Source organism: Pseudophryne corroboree, unplaced genomic scaffold, assembly GCF_028390025.1.
Source record: "Pseudophryne corroboree isolate aPseCor3 unplaced genomic scaffold, aPseCor3.hap2 scaffold_1827, whole genome shotgun sequence".
In the NCBI taxonomy this organism is placed as follows: Eukaryota; Metazoa; Chordata; class Amphibia; order Anura; family Myobatrachidae; genus Pseudophryne; species Pseudophryne corroboree.
The window spans coordinates 1-15,082 of NW_026968464.1; the positions used below are offsets into that span (position 1 = coordinate 1).

The window sequence follows — 15,082 nt, forward strand, 5'->3', positions numbered from 1 at the left end:
GGCAGAAGGCTGCCTAATACTGAAGCACCCCCAAACAACAAACCAAATGCAACAACTAGTGCAAGCATTCCTGGGGGAAGTTCTGCAGAAGACGGATTTGCATACGGTGATGTCATCCAAGCAGTGGGCCAAAGTTGGCTGGAACCCTCATCTGCATATGAAAAGAGAAAAGGGGTATGCAGGGCATGGCGGCCTTTTGCGGCGCTTGGATGACCCTTAGTTCGCATTAAACACCCCCACCCTCCTTCGGTGTGGGGCTCATGTTGGCCATGCCCCATCCCCTGAAGCATTCAAGCTGATTTCTTGCAGCAGCTTGGCACTGTATCAGCTCCAGAGCTGCTCTGTAAGGCAAGTAAAAGGGTGTGGGCCCTGCAGCACTACCTGTAGTTTGCATTGTGCATTGGAAGGCACAAAGTAAGCAGACAGGAGGAGAAGTCAGGATAGTGCACAAGGGTATAAAAGCGAGTTTCCCACATTTGGGAAAATCACAGGGGTCAGCATACCCAGAATGCAATGAATGAACCTCACCCTGGGAGAACAATCTTCATGACCATGGTATCTCCTATGCAAAATAAGTATGATTTGGGATAGGGCTGGGGAGGGCCGCTGCTCAGGCACATCTCTGTCAAGTAAAGGAGATTCAACTGAGGCAGCACAAGGGAACTCTCATCTGGGGACAACAACTGCAGGGAGAACACATATTTTCAGATAAAAATCTTGGTCATGCTCTGGTTTCTCTTCAGAACGAACAAATCTTTCGCCTTTTATTAAAGATTTCCGTGGAGAGGAGCAAAACCGAGTTTTATCTCAATTTTTGCATGCCCCATCTTTTTGGGGTTTCTTTTATCGGTTTAAAGATAGAATGAGTGTGCTTTAATGTAAGCTCATTTGCATAGAAATGACAGTAAATGTTTGTTTCTTTTCAAACAGAACTTTCTTGACCATGCTACTTGCTTGAAAGATCTGGGAGCACATGGAATACAGTACAAACCATGCTTATAGCAAGGAGAAGCCAGGTGAGAAATCTGCTTACTTTCAAGTTGGGCGCTCACTTTGATCTGAATGAGGACTGCTGGCACAGCATTTAGGCGACAGGTGGAATCTTGGTCATGCTCTGGTTTCTCTTCAGAACGAACAAATCTTTCGCCTTTTATTAAAGATTTCTGTGGAGAGGAGCAAAACTGAGTTTTATCTCAATTTTTGCATGCCCCATATTATTGGTGTTTCTTTTATCAGTTTCTTGTTAGCTTTAATGTAAGTTTATTTGCATAACAATGACTATAAATGTCTGTTTCTTTTCAAGCAGAACTTTCTTGACCATTCTAATTGCTTGAAAGATCTGGGAGCACATGGAAAAGAGTACAAACCATGCTTATAGCAAGGGGAAGCCTGGTGAGAAATCTGCTTTCTTTCTTTCAAATTGGGTGCTCACTTTGCGCTGAATGAGGACTGCTGGCATGGCACTCAGGCGACAGGTGGAATCTTAGTCATACTCTGGTTTCTCTTCAAAACGAACAGATCTTTCGCCTTTTACTAAAGATTTCCGTGGAGAGGAGCAAAACTGAGTTTTATCTCAATTTTTGCATGCTCCGTCTTATTGGGGTTTCTTTTATCGGTTTAAAGATAGAACGAGTGTGCTTTAATGTAAGCTCATTTGCATAGAAATGACAGTAAATGTTTGTTTCTTTTCAAACAGAACTTTCTTGACTATACTAAATGCTTGAAAGATCTGGGAGCACATGGAAAAGAGTACAAACCATGTTTATAGCAAGGGGAAGCCTGGTGAGAAATCTGCTTTCTTTCTTTCAAATTGGGTGCTCACTTTGAGCTGAATGAGGACTGCTGGCATGGCACTCAGGCGACAGGTGGAATCTTGGTCATGTTCTGGTTTCTCTTCAGAACGAACAAATCTTTCGCCTTTTATTAAAGATTTCCGTGGAGAGGAGCAAAACTGAGTTTTATCTCAATTTTTGCATGCCCCATCTTATTGGGATTTTATTTTATCGGTTTAAAGATAGAACGAGTGTGCTTTAATGTAAGCTCATTTGCATAGAAATGACAGTAAATGTTTGTTTCTTTTCAAACAGAACTTTCTTGACCACACTAATTGCTTGAAAGATCTGGGAGCACATGGAAAAGAGTACAAACCATGTTTATAGCAAGGGGAAGCCTGGTGAGAAATCTGCTTTCTTTCTTTCAAATTGGGTGCTCACTTTGAGCTGAATGAGGATTGCTGGCATGGCACTCAGGCGACAGGTGGAATCTTGGTCATGCTCTGGTTTCTCTTCAAAACGAACAGATCTTTCGCCTTTTACTAAAGATTTCCGTGGAGAGGAGCAAAACTGAGTTTTATCTCAATTTTTGCATGCTCCGTCTTATTGGGGTTTCTTTTATCGGTTTAAAGATAGAACGAGTGTGCTTTAATGTAAGCTCATTTGCATAGAAATGACAGTAAATGTTTGTTTCTTTTCAAACAGAACTTTCTTGACCACACTAATTGCTTGAAAGATCTGGGAGCACATGGAAAAGAGTACAAACCATGTTTATAGCAAGGGGAAGCCTGGTGAGAAATCTGCTTTCTTTCTTTCAAATTGGGTGCTCACTTTGAGCTGAATGAGGACTGCTGGCATGGCACTCAGGCGACAGGTGGAATCTTGGTCATGTTCTGGTTTCTGTTCAGAACGAACAAATCTTTCGCCTTTTACTAAAGATTTCCGTGGAGAGGAGCAAAACTGAGTTTTATCTCAATTTTTGCATGCCCCATCTTATTGGGGTTTTATTTTATCGGTTTAAAGATAGAACGAGTGTGCTTTAATGTAAGCTCATTTGCATAGAAATGACAGTAAATGTTTGTTTCTTTTCAAACAGAACTTTCTTGACCACACTAATTGCTTGAAAGATCTGGGAGCACATGGAAAAGAGTACAAACCATGTTTATAGCAAGGGGAAGCCTGGTGAGAAATCTGCTTTCTTTCATTCAAATTGGGTGCTCACTTTCAGCTGAATGAGAACTGCTGGCATGGCACTCAGGCGACAGGTGGAATCTTGGTCATGCTCTGGTTTCTCTTCAGAACTAACAAATATTTCGCCTTTTATTAAAGATTTCCGTGGAGAGGAGCAAAACTGAGTTTTATCTCAATTTTTGCATGCCCCATATTATTGGGGTTTCTTTTATCAGTTTAAAGACAGAACGAGTGTGCTTTCTTGTTAGCTTTAATGTAAGTTTATTTGCATAACAATGACAGTAAATGTTGTTTCTTTTCAAACAGAACTTTCTTGACCATGCTACTTGCTTAAAGGTCTGGGAGCACATGGAAAACAGTACAAACCATGCAGTATCACAAGAGCCTTTATTTGATCTTTCATGAAGATAGAGCAGAATTGAGGACACGTCAACAATTTCTGCCGAAGGTGGTTCATCTTTCCACATGGTGCCTTTGGCCACTGACACCTTCGTTGAGTCAAAGTCTCTGGCTGTGGTCAGAACTTTGAAAATGTATGTCACCAGAACGGTTCAGATTAGGAAAACAGAGGCTCTGTTTGTCCTGTATGCTCCCAACAGGATTTGGTGTCCTGCTTCCATGCAGACCATTATGCGCTGGATCTGTGGTAAGATTCAGCATGCTCGTTCCACGGCAGGATTGCCGTTACTGAAGTAGGTGAAGACCCATTCTACTAGAAAGGTGGGTTCATCCTTGGCAGCTGGTCGGGGAGTCTCGGCATTGCAACTTTGCCGAGCAGCTATTTAGTAAACACTTTTGCTAAGTTTTACAAGTTTGATACCTTGGCTGATGATAACCTTAAGTTGGGTCATTCGGTGCTGCAGAGTCGTACGCACTCTCCCACCCGTTCAAGGGCTTTGGTATAACCCCATGGTTCTTAATGTGACCCCAGCATCCTCTAGGTCGTATGAGAAAATAGGATTTTAATACCTACCGGTAAATCCTTTTCTCTTAGTCTGTAGAGGATGCTGGGCACCCGTCCCAGTCCATACTGTGTCTGCAGTTATTACTTGTGGTTATACACATGTTGTGTTATGGTTCTGGTCAGCTTTTTGCTGCAATTGTTCATGCCGTTGGCTTGTGTTCTGTTGAATGCCACGTTCTGCGGCATGTTTAAGGTGTGAGCTGGTAAGATGCTCACCTTAGTTTAACAATAAATCCTTTCCTCGAAATGTCCGTCTCCCTGGGCACAGTTCCTATAACTGGAGTCTGGAGGAGGGGCATAGAGGGAGGAGCCAGTTCACACCCTTTGAAAGTCTTAAAGTGCCCATGTCTCTTGCGGATCCCGTCTATACCCCATGGTTCTTAATGTGATCCCAGCATCCTCTACGGACTAAGAGAAAAGAATGCCCTTGCGCACTATCCTGACTTCTCCTCCCGTCTGCTTACTTTGTGCCTTCCAACGCACAATGCGAACTACAGGTGGTGCTGCAGGGCCCACACCCTTTTACTTGCCTTACAGAACAGCTCTGGAGCTATTACAGTGCCCAGCTGCTGCAAGAAATCAGCTTGAATGCTTCAGGGGATGGGGCATGGCCAACATGAGCCCCACACCAAAGGAGGGTGGGGGTGTTTAATGTGAACTAGGGGTCATCCAAGCACTGCAAAAGGCCGCCATGCCCTGCATGCCCCTTTTCTCTTTTCATATGCAGATGAGGGTTCCAGTCAACTTTGGCCCACTGCTTGGATAACATCACCGTATGCAAATCCGACTGCTGCAGACCTTCCCCCAGGAATGCTTGTACTAGTTGTTGCATATGGTGCTTCAGTATTAGGCAGCCTTCCGCCCTCCCATGTTCATCTGAAAAGATGTGGTCTCCCTGCAGTTGTTGTCCCCAGACGAGAGTTCCCTTGTGCTTCCTCAGTTGAATCTCCTTAACTTGACGGGGGAGGTGCTGCCCGAGCAGCCCTCCCCAGCCCTATCCCAACTCATATTTATTTTGCATATGAGATCTCTTGATCATGAAGATTGTTCTCACAGGGTGAGGTTCATCCATTATATTTTAAAATAGGAAGGTACGAATTACATATTTGAATTGCATCTATGTGCTGGATTCAAATGTCCCCCCCCCCTTCCTTTCTCAATTGTGCCCGTCAGCAGCTATTCTAAGGTTGCTGCCAATGGGTGTGACACATTAATTTCTTCTGTGGGGTACACTGGACTCCACAAGGATTCACATTGGGGTGTAGAGTAGGATCTTGATCTGAGGCACCAACCGGCTCAAAGCTTTTGACTGTTCCCAAGAAGCTCAGTGCATTCTCCTCTATAACCCCGCTTCCATGAACAGGGAGCTCAGTTTGTAGTTGGTGCCTTCAGTAGCAGGCCAATTAACAGGGGCCTGCCTCAGGCAGCCTATTCTTAGCTATTAATTTTGACAAGAAAAGAAGAACTTGTTTTATGAGAATCTACAAGGGCTGCAGCAGGCTAGGTCTAATAGACATCTTTACTGCAGCTTCATCACTCCCAGCGGCGCTGTATACTCCCGTGCCCTGGTTGCTGGGTCACTGCAGCGGAGGCTCCGGTTTCATCCTAAGGTCAGTCACACACACACCACCCTTCCGGATCACGAGGCCGCTGCTGAAGGGGAGCGAGGCCGTAGGGGGTGGGCCGTGTGCGCACTGCGGTGGACACTGATTACTGGGCAGCCGCTCCACTAGCCACCAGGTACAGTTAAGGAGCACAGGTCTGGGGGTTTTTCTCCTATATTAACCCAATTTTGTACTGCCCGCAGCGCATTGTGATAGGTAATAGGGCCTGATTCAGGTTGGATTGCAATCACAATAAGCGATCCAACTGCAAAAATTGCTAAGAGCATACGCATGTGCCTGCATTTTCTGCGGCACCCCGCAGAGAATGTGATCGCCTCTGCCTGTCAATCGGGGCGGGGAAGGGGGGAGAGGTGGGTCAGCAACACTCCATTTCCAAGTCAGGGATGGAGCGGTGCGGGGGCAAGGCTTCAAAATGGGGTCTGCAACGGAGGAGACACAGGGGGCGTGGTCACAGCGACTGTATGACATCACATTCAGCCGCTGTGATCACAAAAATGGTGGCGGCTTCCTGCGCGCACATACAGTCTGCACCAGCAGGAGCCTACACCATTTTTTATGATCACGCTGAACTGCAGTGCGACTGCAATTACAGCATGGTCAAGAAGGGAGGCGTCATGCTGGGTGGCCATGCCCTGTCACTTTGCAGGAGCCAGCACCGCTCACACACTAGTCCCCGGGTGCAGCCCCCAACCCCCGGGACACCCGGAGCAACAAAATGTAGATTCAGGCCACCAGGCCACGCCCCTACCTATGAAACCATGCCTCCTTTTTACCATTGCACTGCTTATCTGCGCGCACTGCATTACAATCTCCCTCGCCACCTCTCTGGGTGTCACCAGTGATAGTGACACCTCTGCCATGCTTGTAGCAGCTGGTCCTAAGATCTACGCCTCAAACCCTGAGTGTTTGCCCTTGTGACTTGTTGATCATCATAGCGAAGCAGATGCTTACAGAAAACTGCAGGGGCTTAGATTGAAAATAAAAAAATTGATAGGGTATAAGGTAGAGAGGAGCGGGTTCGGTTCTCCGAGAACCGAATTCCCCACGAACTCCACGTGGTTTACACTGGTCCGAGGCAGGCTCGGTTGTTCCCGCCTGACTCGGAAAACCTGAACAAGGGAAAATGTCATCATCCCGCTGTCGGATTCTCGCGAGATTCGGATTCCATATAAAGAGCTGCGCGTTGCTGCCATTTTTACTCGTGCATTGAAGAGAGAGCGGAGAGGACGTGGCTATGTTCTCTCAGTGGAAATCTCAATATCAGTGCTCAGTATCAGTGGTTACTTATTGCTGCTCAGTAATACTAGTAGTGTGTCTCTCCTGCTCAGTGTCAGTTCTCAGTAGTATCCTCATCAGTGCTCAGTATCACTGTTCATTGTCTTGTGCTGCATTGTGTTGCTCAGCATAATACAGTACATTACTAATAGTCCAGTGCTGCATCTTGCTGCTCAGTGTCAGTTCTAGTATCCTCATCAGTGCTCACTATCACTGCTCATTGCATTGTGGTGTTCTGTATACTACAATAACATAGTAATATAGTAACATAGTTTTTGAGGTTGAATAGAGGCAAATTGCCCATCGTGTTCAACCTGTTTTAAGTTGTGATGATTCTACATACTTGCTGAATAATGTTTTATGACTAGTTAGCTACTATAACTCATGTTACCCCCGGATTAACCATGTTGATATTTTAAGTATTAGAACCTTGGATAGCTTTTTCATTCAGAAATGTATCCATTCCTTTTTTAAATCCAATTACAGAGTCCGCCATTACCACCTTCCCTGGCAGGGAATTCCACATCCTGATTGCCCTAACAGTGAAGAAACCTTTCCTCCATTGCGTTCTGAACTTTCCTCCAGTCGCAGCGAGTGACCACGTGTTCTTTTAATAAATAATTCCTCTGATAACTCTTTGTTATGTATCTTTACATATTTGAAGATATTAATAATATCTCCTCTTAGGCACCTCTTTTCTAGTGTATAAATATTCAGCCTAGTAAGTCTTTCCTTATAGTCCAGTACTTTAAGGCCTTTAATCAATTTAGTCTTCAGGATCTCTGACACTTCCATGAGCAGCAGAGTAGTGCAATGGAAGCATGCTGGGCCCATAACCCAGAGGTCGATTGATCGAAACTATCCTCTGTTATGTGCATTTTTTTTTTTATAATTAAAGTAATCAAAAACTGGGATTGATATTTTGGCACTTTTATTTTTACTTAAAGTACAATAACTTTTATCATTTTAATTTGTTTTAATAGTATATTGACAGCATTGTTTTCTTTAAAAAATCCACTTAATTTTCTTTACCCTATTACTGAAATGGTAATTGACAAAAACAAACTACATTGTCACCAGAAGAGCAATGCAAAATGTACAAGTGATATATGAAAATCATCTTCCATCTTGAATTTCAATGATGCATTGGGACAACAATTTGTGAGAAACATCTTCACCCATAAAGAAAGATTTTCTTAATTCCTTACCTGTGTGCTGATTAGATATCACCTTGTTTTCACATTAAACAGACTTCCCCATGAGGAAGCAGCAAGGATGCAGTGACGTTTCCTGGTGTCAACCTGTATTATTTCAGTAGACATTGAAATGAGGATGCATCTTTGATGCCTTTCCAATGAAGCAAGTTTAATTCAGTAATAGGTGAAAAACCATTCCTACAAAGGTGTTAATCAGAGACTTGGCTTTGTGGACACTTTTCAGAGAGCAAATTTGTTAGCATAAACATAAAATCAGAAAATGAAGAGCTGTTTAATCACTCAATTGGACTTTTCTGCCAGCATAATTTTTTTTCTCTGCAACTCACTGCTAAATTGTGCTTCCTAGCTGTTTTTTTATAAAATCACTTAATCAAATCTAACTCTGATTACATCAGAGAAGGCCAGGTACCCTACACCATAAGGGGGGTTTTTGAAATTTTGACTTGTCTACTTAAAGATCACCAAAATCTGATTACAAGGTCAATTACATCCCTGGGTGGGATTGAACCACCAACCTTTTGGTTAATAGCCAAACATGCTAACCGATTGCGCCACAGAGACACCTTGCGAAAGTCAATACTGACAAAGGCTAATAAGCATTCATCTAGAACGTTTCCTAGAAAAACTTTAAAAAGTCAATAATCTGGAGAATTTTTGTAAGAAACACATTGGTACTTTCCCATGATGAGTGAGTGCTTCAGGATTTCTTGCACTTACATGGGCTATTAACCAAAAGGTTGGTGGTTCAATCCCACCCAGGGATGTAATTGACCTTGTCATCAGATTTTGGTGATCTTTAAGTAGACAAGTCAAAATTTCAAACCCCCTCTTATGGTGTAGGGTACCTGGCCTTCTCTGACGTAATCAGAGTTAGATTTAATTAAGTGATTTTATAAAAAACAGCTAGGAAGCACAATTTAGCAGTGGGTTGCAGAGAAAAAAATAACATTTTAAACCTACCGGTAATTTTTTTCTCTCGTAGTCCGTAGAGGATGATGGGGACTCCGTAAGGACCATGGGGGATAGACGGGCCCCGCAGCAGACATGGGCACTTTAAGAAAGACTTTAGATCTGGGTGTGCACTGGCTCCTCCCTCTATGCCCCTCCTCCATACCTCAGTTAGAGAAACTGTGCCCAGAGGAGACGGACAGTACGAGGAAAGGATTTTTGTTAATCCAAGGTCAAGATTCATACCAGCCACACCAATCACACCGTATAACTTGTGATATACTACCCAGTTAACAGTATGAAAACAACATAGCATCAGTCCAAGACCGATGAAAACTAACAAATAACCCTTATGTAAGCAATAACTATATACAAGTCTTGCAGAAGTAGACCGCACTTGGGACGGGCACCCAGCATCCTCTACGGACTACGAGAAAAAGATTTACCGGTAGGTTTAAAATCTTATTTTCTCTTACGTCCTAGAGGATGCTGGGGACTCCGTAAGGACCATGGGGATTATACCAAAGCTCCCAAACGGGCAGGAGAGTGCGGATGACTTTGCAGCACCGATTGAGCAAACAGGAGGTCCTCCTCAGCCAGGGTATCAAACTTATAGAACTTTGCAAAGGTGTTTGAACCAACTTTGACCCACTGCTTGGATGACATCACCATATGCAAATCCATCTGCGGCAGGCCTTCCCCCAGGAATGCTTGCACTAGTTGTTGCATTTGGTTTGTTGTTTGGGGGTGCTTCAGTATTAGGCAGCCTTCTGCCCTCCCATGTTCATCTGAAAATATGTGTTCTCCCTGCAGTTGTTGTCCCCAGATGAGAGTTCCCTTGTGCTGCCTCAGTTGAATCTCCTTTACTTGACAGAGATGTGCCTGAGCAGCGGCCCTCCCCAGCCCTATCCCAAATCATACTTATTTTGCATAGGAGATACCATGGTCATGAAGATTGTTCTCCCAGGGTTAGGTTAATTCATTGCATTCTGGGTATGCTGACCCCTGTGATTTCCCCAAATGTGGGAAACTCAACTGCATTATTTGTGGTAGTGGGGGACTGTGTTTGTGCTTTCCTCTGGTCAGCTCTGGTAAAAGTCAGATTTCTTTGTCTCAGATCTTCCTCTAGCCTTGTTCTTCTTTCGAGAGTTCCCTTGTGCTGCCTCAGTTGGATCTCCTTCACTTGACAGGGGGGTGCCCGAGCAGCGACCCTCCCCAGCTCTAGCCCAACTCCTACTTACCTGCCAGGTGAGATACTATGATCATGAAGATGCTTCTCCCAGGGCAAGGCTCACCCATTGCACTCTGGGTGTGCTGCCCCTGCGATTTCCCCAAATGTGGGAAACTTGACTGCATAATTTGTGTTTCCCCTGGTCGGCTCTCATATAATTCAGATCTCTTTGTCTCAGGTCTCTCTCCAGCCTAGTTTGCTGTCTGTTTCCACTTCTTTTTTCTTGAGCCCCTCCCTTCTATACCCTTGTGCACTATCCTGACTTCTCCCGTCTGCTTACTTTGTGCCTTCCAACGCACAATACAAACTACAGGTAGTGCTGCAGGGCCCACACCCTTTTACTTGCTTTACAGAGCAGCTCTGGAGCTGTTACAGTGCCCAGCTGCTGCAAGAAATCAGCTTGAATGCTTCAGGGGCTGGGGCATAGCCAACATGAGCCCCACACCGAAGGAGGGTGGAGGTGTTTAATGCGAACTAGGGGTCATCCAAGCGCCGCAAAAGGCCGCCATGCCCTGCACACCCCTTTATTCTTTTCATATGCAGACGAGGGTTGAAGCCAACTTTGACCCACTGCTTGGATGACATCACCATATTCAAATCCATCTGCTGCAGGCCTTCCCCCAGGAATGCTTGCACTAGTTGTTGCATTTGGTTTGTTGTTTGGGGGTGCTTCAGTATTAGGCAGCCTTCTGCCCTCCCATGTTCATCTGAAAATATGTGTTCTCCCTGCAGTTGTTGTCCCCAGATGAGAGTTCCCTTGTGCTGCCTCAGTTGAATCTCCTTTACTTGACAGAGATGTGCCTGAGCAGCGGCCCTCCCCAGCCCTATCCCAAATCATACTTATTTTGCATAGGAGATACCATGGTCATGAAGATTGTTCTCCCAGGGTTAGGTTAATTCATTGCATTCTGGGTATGCTGACCCCTGTGATTTCCCCAAATGTGGGAAACTCAACTGCATTATTTGTGGTAGTGGGGGACTGTGTTTGTGCTTTCCTCTGGTCAGCTCTGGTAAAAGTCAGATTTCTTTGTCTCAGATCTTCCTCTAGCCTTGTTCTTCTTTCGAGAGTTCCCTTGTGCTGCCTCAGTTGGATCTCCTTCACTTGACAGGGGGGTGCCCGAGCAGCGACCCTCCCCAGCTCTAGCCCAACTCCTACTTACCTGCCAGGTGAGATACTATGATCATGAAGATGCTTCTCCCAGGGCAAGGCTCACCCATTGCACTCTGGGTGTGCTGCCCCTGCGATTTCCCCAAATGTGGGAAACTTGACTGCATAATTTGTGTTTCCCCTGGTCGGCTCTCATATAATTCAGATCTCTTTGTCTCAGGTCTCTCTCCAGCCTAGTTTGCTGTCTGTTTCCACTTCTTTTTTCTTGAGCCCCTCCCTTCTATACCCTTGTGCACTATCCTGACTTCTCCCGTCTGCTTACTTTGTGCCTTCCAACGCACAATACAAACTACAGGTAGTGCTGCAGGGCCCACACCCTTTTACTTGCTTTACAGAGCAGCTCTGGAGCTGTTACAGTGCCCAGCTGCTGCAAGAAATCAGCTTGAATGCTTCAGGGGCTGGGGCATAGCCAACATGAGCCCCACACCGAAGGAGGGTGGAGGTGTTTAATGCGAACTAGGGGTCATCCAAGCGCCGCAAAAGGCCGCCATGCCCTGCACACCCCTTTATTCTTTTCATATGCAGACGAGGGTTGAAGCCAACTTTGACCCACTGCTTGGATGACATCACCATATTCAAATCCATCTGCTGCAGGCCTTCCCCCAGGAATGCTTGCACTAGTTGTTGCATTTGGTTTGTTGTTTGGGGGTGCTTCAGTATTAGGCAGCCTTCTGCCCTCCCATGTTCATCTGAAAATATGTGTTCTCCCTGCAGTTGTTGTCCCCAGATGAGAGTTCCCTTGTGCTGCCTCAGTTGAATCTCCTTTACTTGACAGAGATGTGCCTGAGCAGCGGCCCTCCCCAGCCCTATCCCAAATCATACTTATTTTGCATAGGAGATACCATGGTCATGAAGATTGTTCTCCCAGGGTTAGGTTCATTCTTTGCATTCTGGGTATGCTGACCCCTGTGATTTCCCCAAATGTGGGAAACTCAACTGCATTATTTGTGGTAGTGGGGGACTGTGTTTGTGCTTTCCTCTGGTCAGCTCTGGTAAATGTCAGATTTCTTTGTCTCAGATCTTCCTCTAGCCTTGTTCTTCTTTCGAGAGTTCCCTTGTGCTGCCTCAGTTGGATCTCCTTCACTTGACAGGGGGGTGCCCGAGCAGCGACCCTCCCCAGCTCTAGCCCAACTCCTACTTACCTGCCAGGTGAGATACTATGATCATGAAGATGCTTCTCCCAGGGCAAGGCTCACTCATTGCACTCTGGGTGTGCTGCCCCTGCGATTTCCCCAAATGTGGGAAACTTGACTGCATAATTTGTGTTTCCCCTGGTCGGCTCTCATATAATTCAGATCTCTTTGTCTCAGGTCTCTCTCCAGCCTAGTTTGCTGTCTGTTTCCACTTCTTTTTTCTTGAGCCCCTCCCTTCTATACCCTTGTGCACTATCCTGACTTCTCCCATCTGCTTACTTTGTGCCTTCCAACGCACAATGCAAACTACAGGTAGTGCTGCAGGGCCCACACCCTTTTACTTGCTTTACAGAGCAGCTCTGGAGCTGTTACAGTGCCCAGCTGCTGCAAGAAATCAGCTTGAATGCTTCAGGGGCTGGGGCATAGCCAACATGAGCCCCACACCGAAGGAGGGTGGAGGTGTTTAATGCGAACTAGGGGTCATCCAAGCGCCGCAAAAGGCCGCCATGCCCTGCACACCCCTTTTTTCTTTTCATATGCAGACGAGGGTTGAAGCCAACTTTGACCCACTGCTTGGATGACATCACCATATGCAAATCCATCTGCTGCAGGCCTTCCCCCAGGAATGCTTGCACTAGTAGTTGCATTTGGTTCGTTGTTTGGGGGTGCTTCAGTTTTAGGCAGCCTTCTGCCCTCCCATGTTCATCTGAAAATATGTGTTCTCCCTGCAGTTGTTGTCCCCAGATGAGAGTTCCCTTGTGCTGCCTCAGTTGAATCTCCTTTACTTGACAGAGATGTGCCTGAGCAGCGGCCCTCCCCAGCCCTATCCCAAATCATACTTATTTTGCATAGGAGATACCTTGGTCATGAAGATTGTTCTCCCAGGGTGAGGTTCATTCATTGCATTCTGGGTATGCTGACCCCTGTGATTTCCCCAAATGTGGGAAACTCGACTGCATTATTTGTGGTAGTGGGGGACTGTGTTTGTGCTTTCCTCTGGTCAGCTCTGGTAAAAGTCAGATTTCTTTGTCTCAGATCTTCCTCTAGCCTTGTTCTTCTTTCGAGAGTTCCCTTGTGCTGCCTCAGTTGGATCTCCTTCACTTGACAGGGGGTGCCCAAGCAGCAATCCTCCACAGCTCTAGCCCAACTCCTACTTACCTGCCAGGTGAGATACTATGATCTTCACTGTTAGGGCAATCAGGATGTGGAATTCCCTGCCAGGGAAGGTGGTAATGGCGGACTCTGTAATTGGATTTAAAAAAGGAATGGATACATTTCTGAATGAAAAAGCTATCCAAGGTTATAATACTTAAAATATCAACATGGTTAATCCGGGGGTAACATGAGTTGTAGTAGTTAACTAGTCATAAAACATTATTCAGCAAGTATGTAGAATCATCACAACTTAAAACAGGTTGAACACGATGGGCAATTTGCCTCTTTTCAACCTCAAAAACTATATTACTATATGTTACTATATTACTATGTTACTGTAGTATACAGAACACCACAATGTAATGAGCAGTGATAGTGAGCACTGATGAGGATACTAGAACTGACACTGAGCAGCAAGATGCAGCACTGGACTATTAGTAATGTACTGTAGTATGCTGAGCACCACAATGCAGCACAAGACAATGAGCAGTGATACTGAGCACTGATGAGGATACTACTGAGAACTGACACTGAGCAGGAGAGACACACTAATAGTATTACTGAGCAGCAATAAGTAACCACTGATACTGAGCACTGATATTGAGATTTCCACTGAGAGAACATAGCCACGTCCTCTCCGCTCCCTCTTCAATGCACGAGTAAAAATGGCGGCAACGCGCAGCTCTTTATATGAAATCCGAATCTCGCGAGAATCCGACAGCGGGATGATGACATTTTCCCTTGTTCAGGTTTTCCGAGTCAGGCGGGAACAACCGAGCCTGCCTCGGACCAGTGTAAACCACGTGGAGTTCGTGGGGAATTCGGTTCTCGGAGAACCGAACCCGCTCCTCTCTACCTTATACCCATATATTTTTTTATTTTCAATCTAAGCCCCTGCAGTTTTCTGTAAGCATCTGCTTCGCTATGATGATCAACAAGTCACAAGGGTAAACACTCAGGGCTTGAGGCGTAGATCTTAGGACCAGCTGCTACAAGCATGGCAGAGGTGTCACTATCACTGGTGACACCCAGAGAGGTGGCGAAGGAGATTGTAATGCAGTGCGCGCAGATAAGCAGCGCAATGGTAAAAAGGAGGCATGGTTTCATAGGTAGGGGCGTGGCCTGGTGGCCTGAATCTACATTTTGTTGCTCCGGGTGTCCCGGGGGTTGGGGGCTGCACCCGGGGACTAGTGTGTGAGCGGTGCTGGCTCCTGCACAGTGACAGGACATGGCCACCCAGCATGACGCCTCCCTTCTTGACCAATCTGTAATTGCAGTCGCACTGCAGTTCAGCGTGATCATAAAAAATGGTGTAGCCTCCTGCTGGTGCAGACTGTATGTGCGCGCAGGAAGCCGCCACCATTTTTGTGATCACAGCGGCTGAATGTGATGTCATACAGCCG

The 15,082-nt window shown here is 45.7% G+C and overlaps 11 non-coding genes and 4 pseudogenes across 11 annotated transcripts; 14 read left to right on the plus strand and 1 right to left on the minus strand.

Annotated features, from left to right (window-relative positions):
* Nucleotides 1-451: 451 nt before the first annotated feature.
* Nucleotides 452-579, minus strand: LOC135003057 (U1 spliceosomal RNA; annotated as a pseudogene).
* A 144-nt stretch (nt 580-723) lies between these two features.
* On the plus strand, nt 724-839 carry LOC135003061 (U5 spliceosomal RNA). The gene has a single exon (XR_010204145.1). It is a non-coding gene; the product is annotated as a U5 spliceosomal RNA (small nuclear RNA).
* A 270-nt stretch (nt 840-1,109) lies between these two features.
* On the plus strand, nt 1,110-1,225 carry LOC135003008 (U5 spliceosomal RNA). Its single transcript, XR_010204098.1, has one exon. It is a non-coding gene; the product is annotated as a U5 spliceosomal RNA (small nuclear RNA).
* A 264-nt stretch (nt 1,226-1,489) lies between these two features.
* On the plus strand, nt 1,490-1,605 carry LOC135003060 (U5 spliceosomal RNA). The gene has a single exon (XR_010204144.1). It is a non-coding gene; the product is annotated as a U5 spliceosomal RNA (small nuclear RNA).
* A 274-nt stretch (nt 1,606-1,879) lies between these two features.
* On the plus strand, nt 1,880-1,995 carry LOC135003006 (U5 spliceosomal RNA). The gene has a single exon (XR_010204096.1). It is a non-coding gene; the product is annotated as a U5 spliceosomal RNA (small nuclear RNA).
* A 275-nt stretch (nt 1,996-2,270) lies between these two features.
* On the plus strand, nt 2,271-2,386 carry LOC135003062 (U5 spliceosomal RNA). The gene has a single exon (XR_010204146.1). It is a non-coding gene; the product is annotated as a U5 spliceosomal RNA (small nuclear RNA).
* Nucleotides 2,387-2,660: 274 nt separating this feature from the next.
* On the plus strand, nt 2,661-2,776 carry LOC135003063 (U5 spliceosomal RNA). Its single transcript, XR_010204147.1, has one exon. It is a non-coding gene; the product is annotated as a U5 spliceosomal RNA (small nuclear RNA).
* Nucleotides 2,777-3,051: 275 nt separating this feature from the next.
* LOC135003010 (U5 spliceosomal RNA) lies at nt 3,052-3,167 on the plus strand. Its single transcript, XR_010204100.1, has one exon. It is a non-coding gene; the product is annotated as a U5 spliceosomal RNA (small nuclear RNA).
* A 6,742-nt stretch (nt 3,168-9,909) lies between these two features.
* LOC135003046 (U1 spliceosomal RNA) lies at nt 9,910-10,073 on the plus strand. Its single transcript, XR_010204133.1, has one exon. It is a non-coding gene; the product is annotated as a U1 spliceosomal RNA (small nuclear RNA).
* A 152-nt stretch (nt 10,074-10,225) lies between these two features.
* Nucleotides 10,226-10,367, plus strand: LOC135003040 (U1 spliceosomal RNA; annotated as a pseudogene).
* Nucleotides 10,368-11,059: 692 nt separating this feature from the next.
* LOC135003058 (U1 spliceosomal RNA) lies at nt 11,060-11,223 on the plus strand. The gene has a single exon (XR_010204142.1). It is a non-coding gene; the product is annotated as a U1 spliceosomal RNA (small nuclear RNA).
* Nucleotides 11,224-11,375: 152 nt separating this feature from the next.
* LOC135003041 (U1 spliceosomal RNA) lies at nt 11,376-11,517 on the plus strand (annotated as a pseudogene).
* Nucleotides 11,518-12,209: 692 nt separating this feature from the next.
* On the plus strand, nt 12,210-12,373 carry LOC135003018 (U1 spliceosomal RNA). Its single transcript, XR_010204108.1, has one exon. It is a non-coding gene; the product is annotated as a U1 spliceosomal RNA (small nuclear RNA).
* A 152-nt stretch (nt 12,374-12,525) lies between these two features.
* On the plus strand, nt 12,526-12,667 carry LOC135003044 (U1 spliceosomal RNA; annotated as a pseudogene).
* Nucleotides 12,668-13,359: 692 nt separating this feature from the next.
* On the plus strand, nt 13,360-13,523 carry LOC135003020 (U1 spliceosomal RNA). The gene has a single exon (XR_010204109.1). It is a non-coding gene; the product is annotated as a U1 spliceosomal RNA (small nuclear RNA).
* The last annotated feature ends 1,559 nt before the right edge of the window (nt 13,524-15,082 follow it).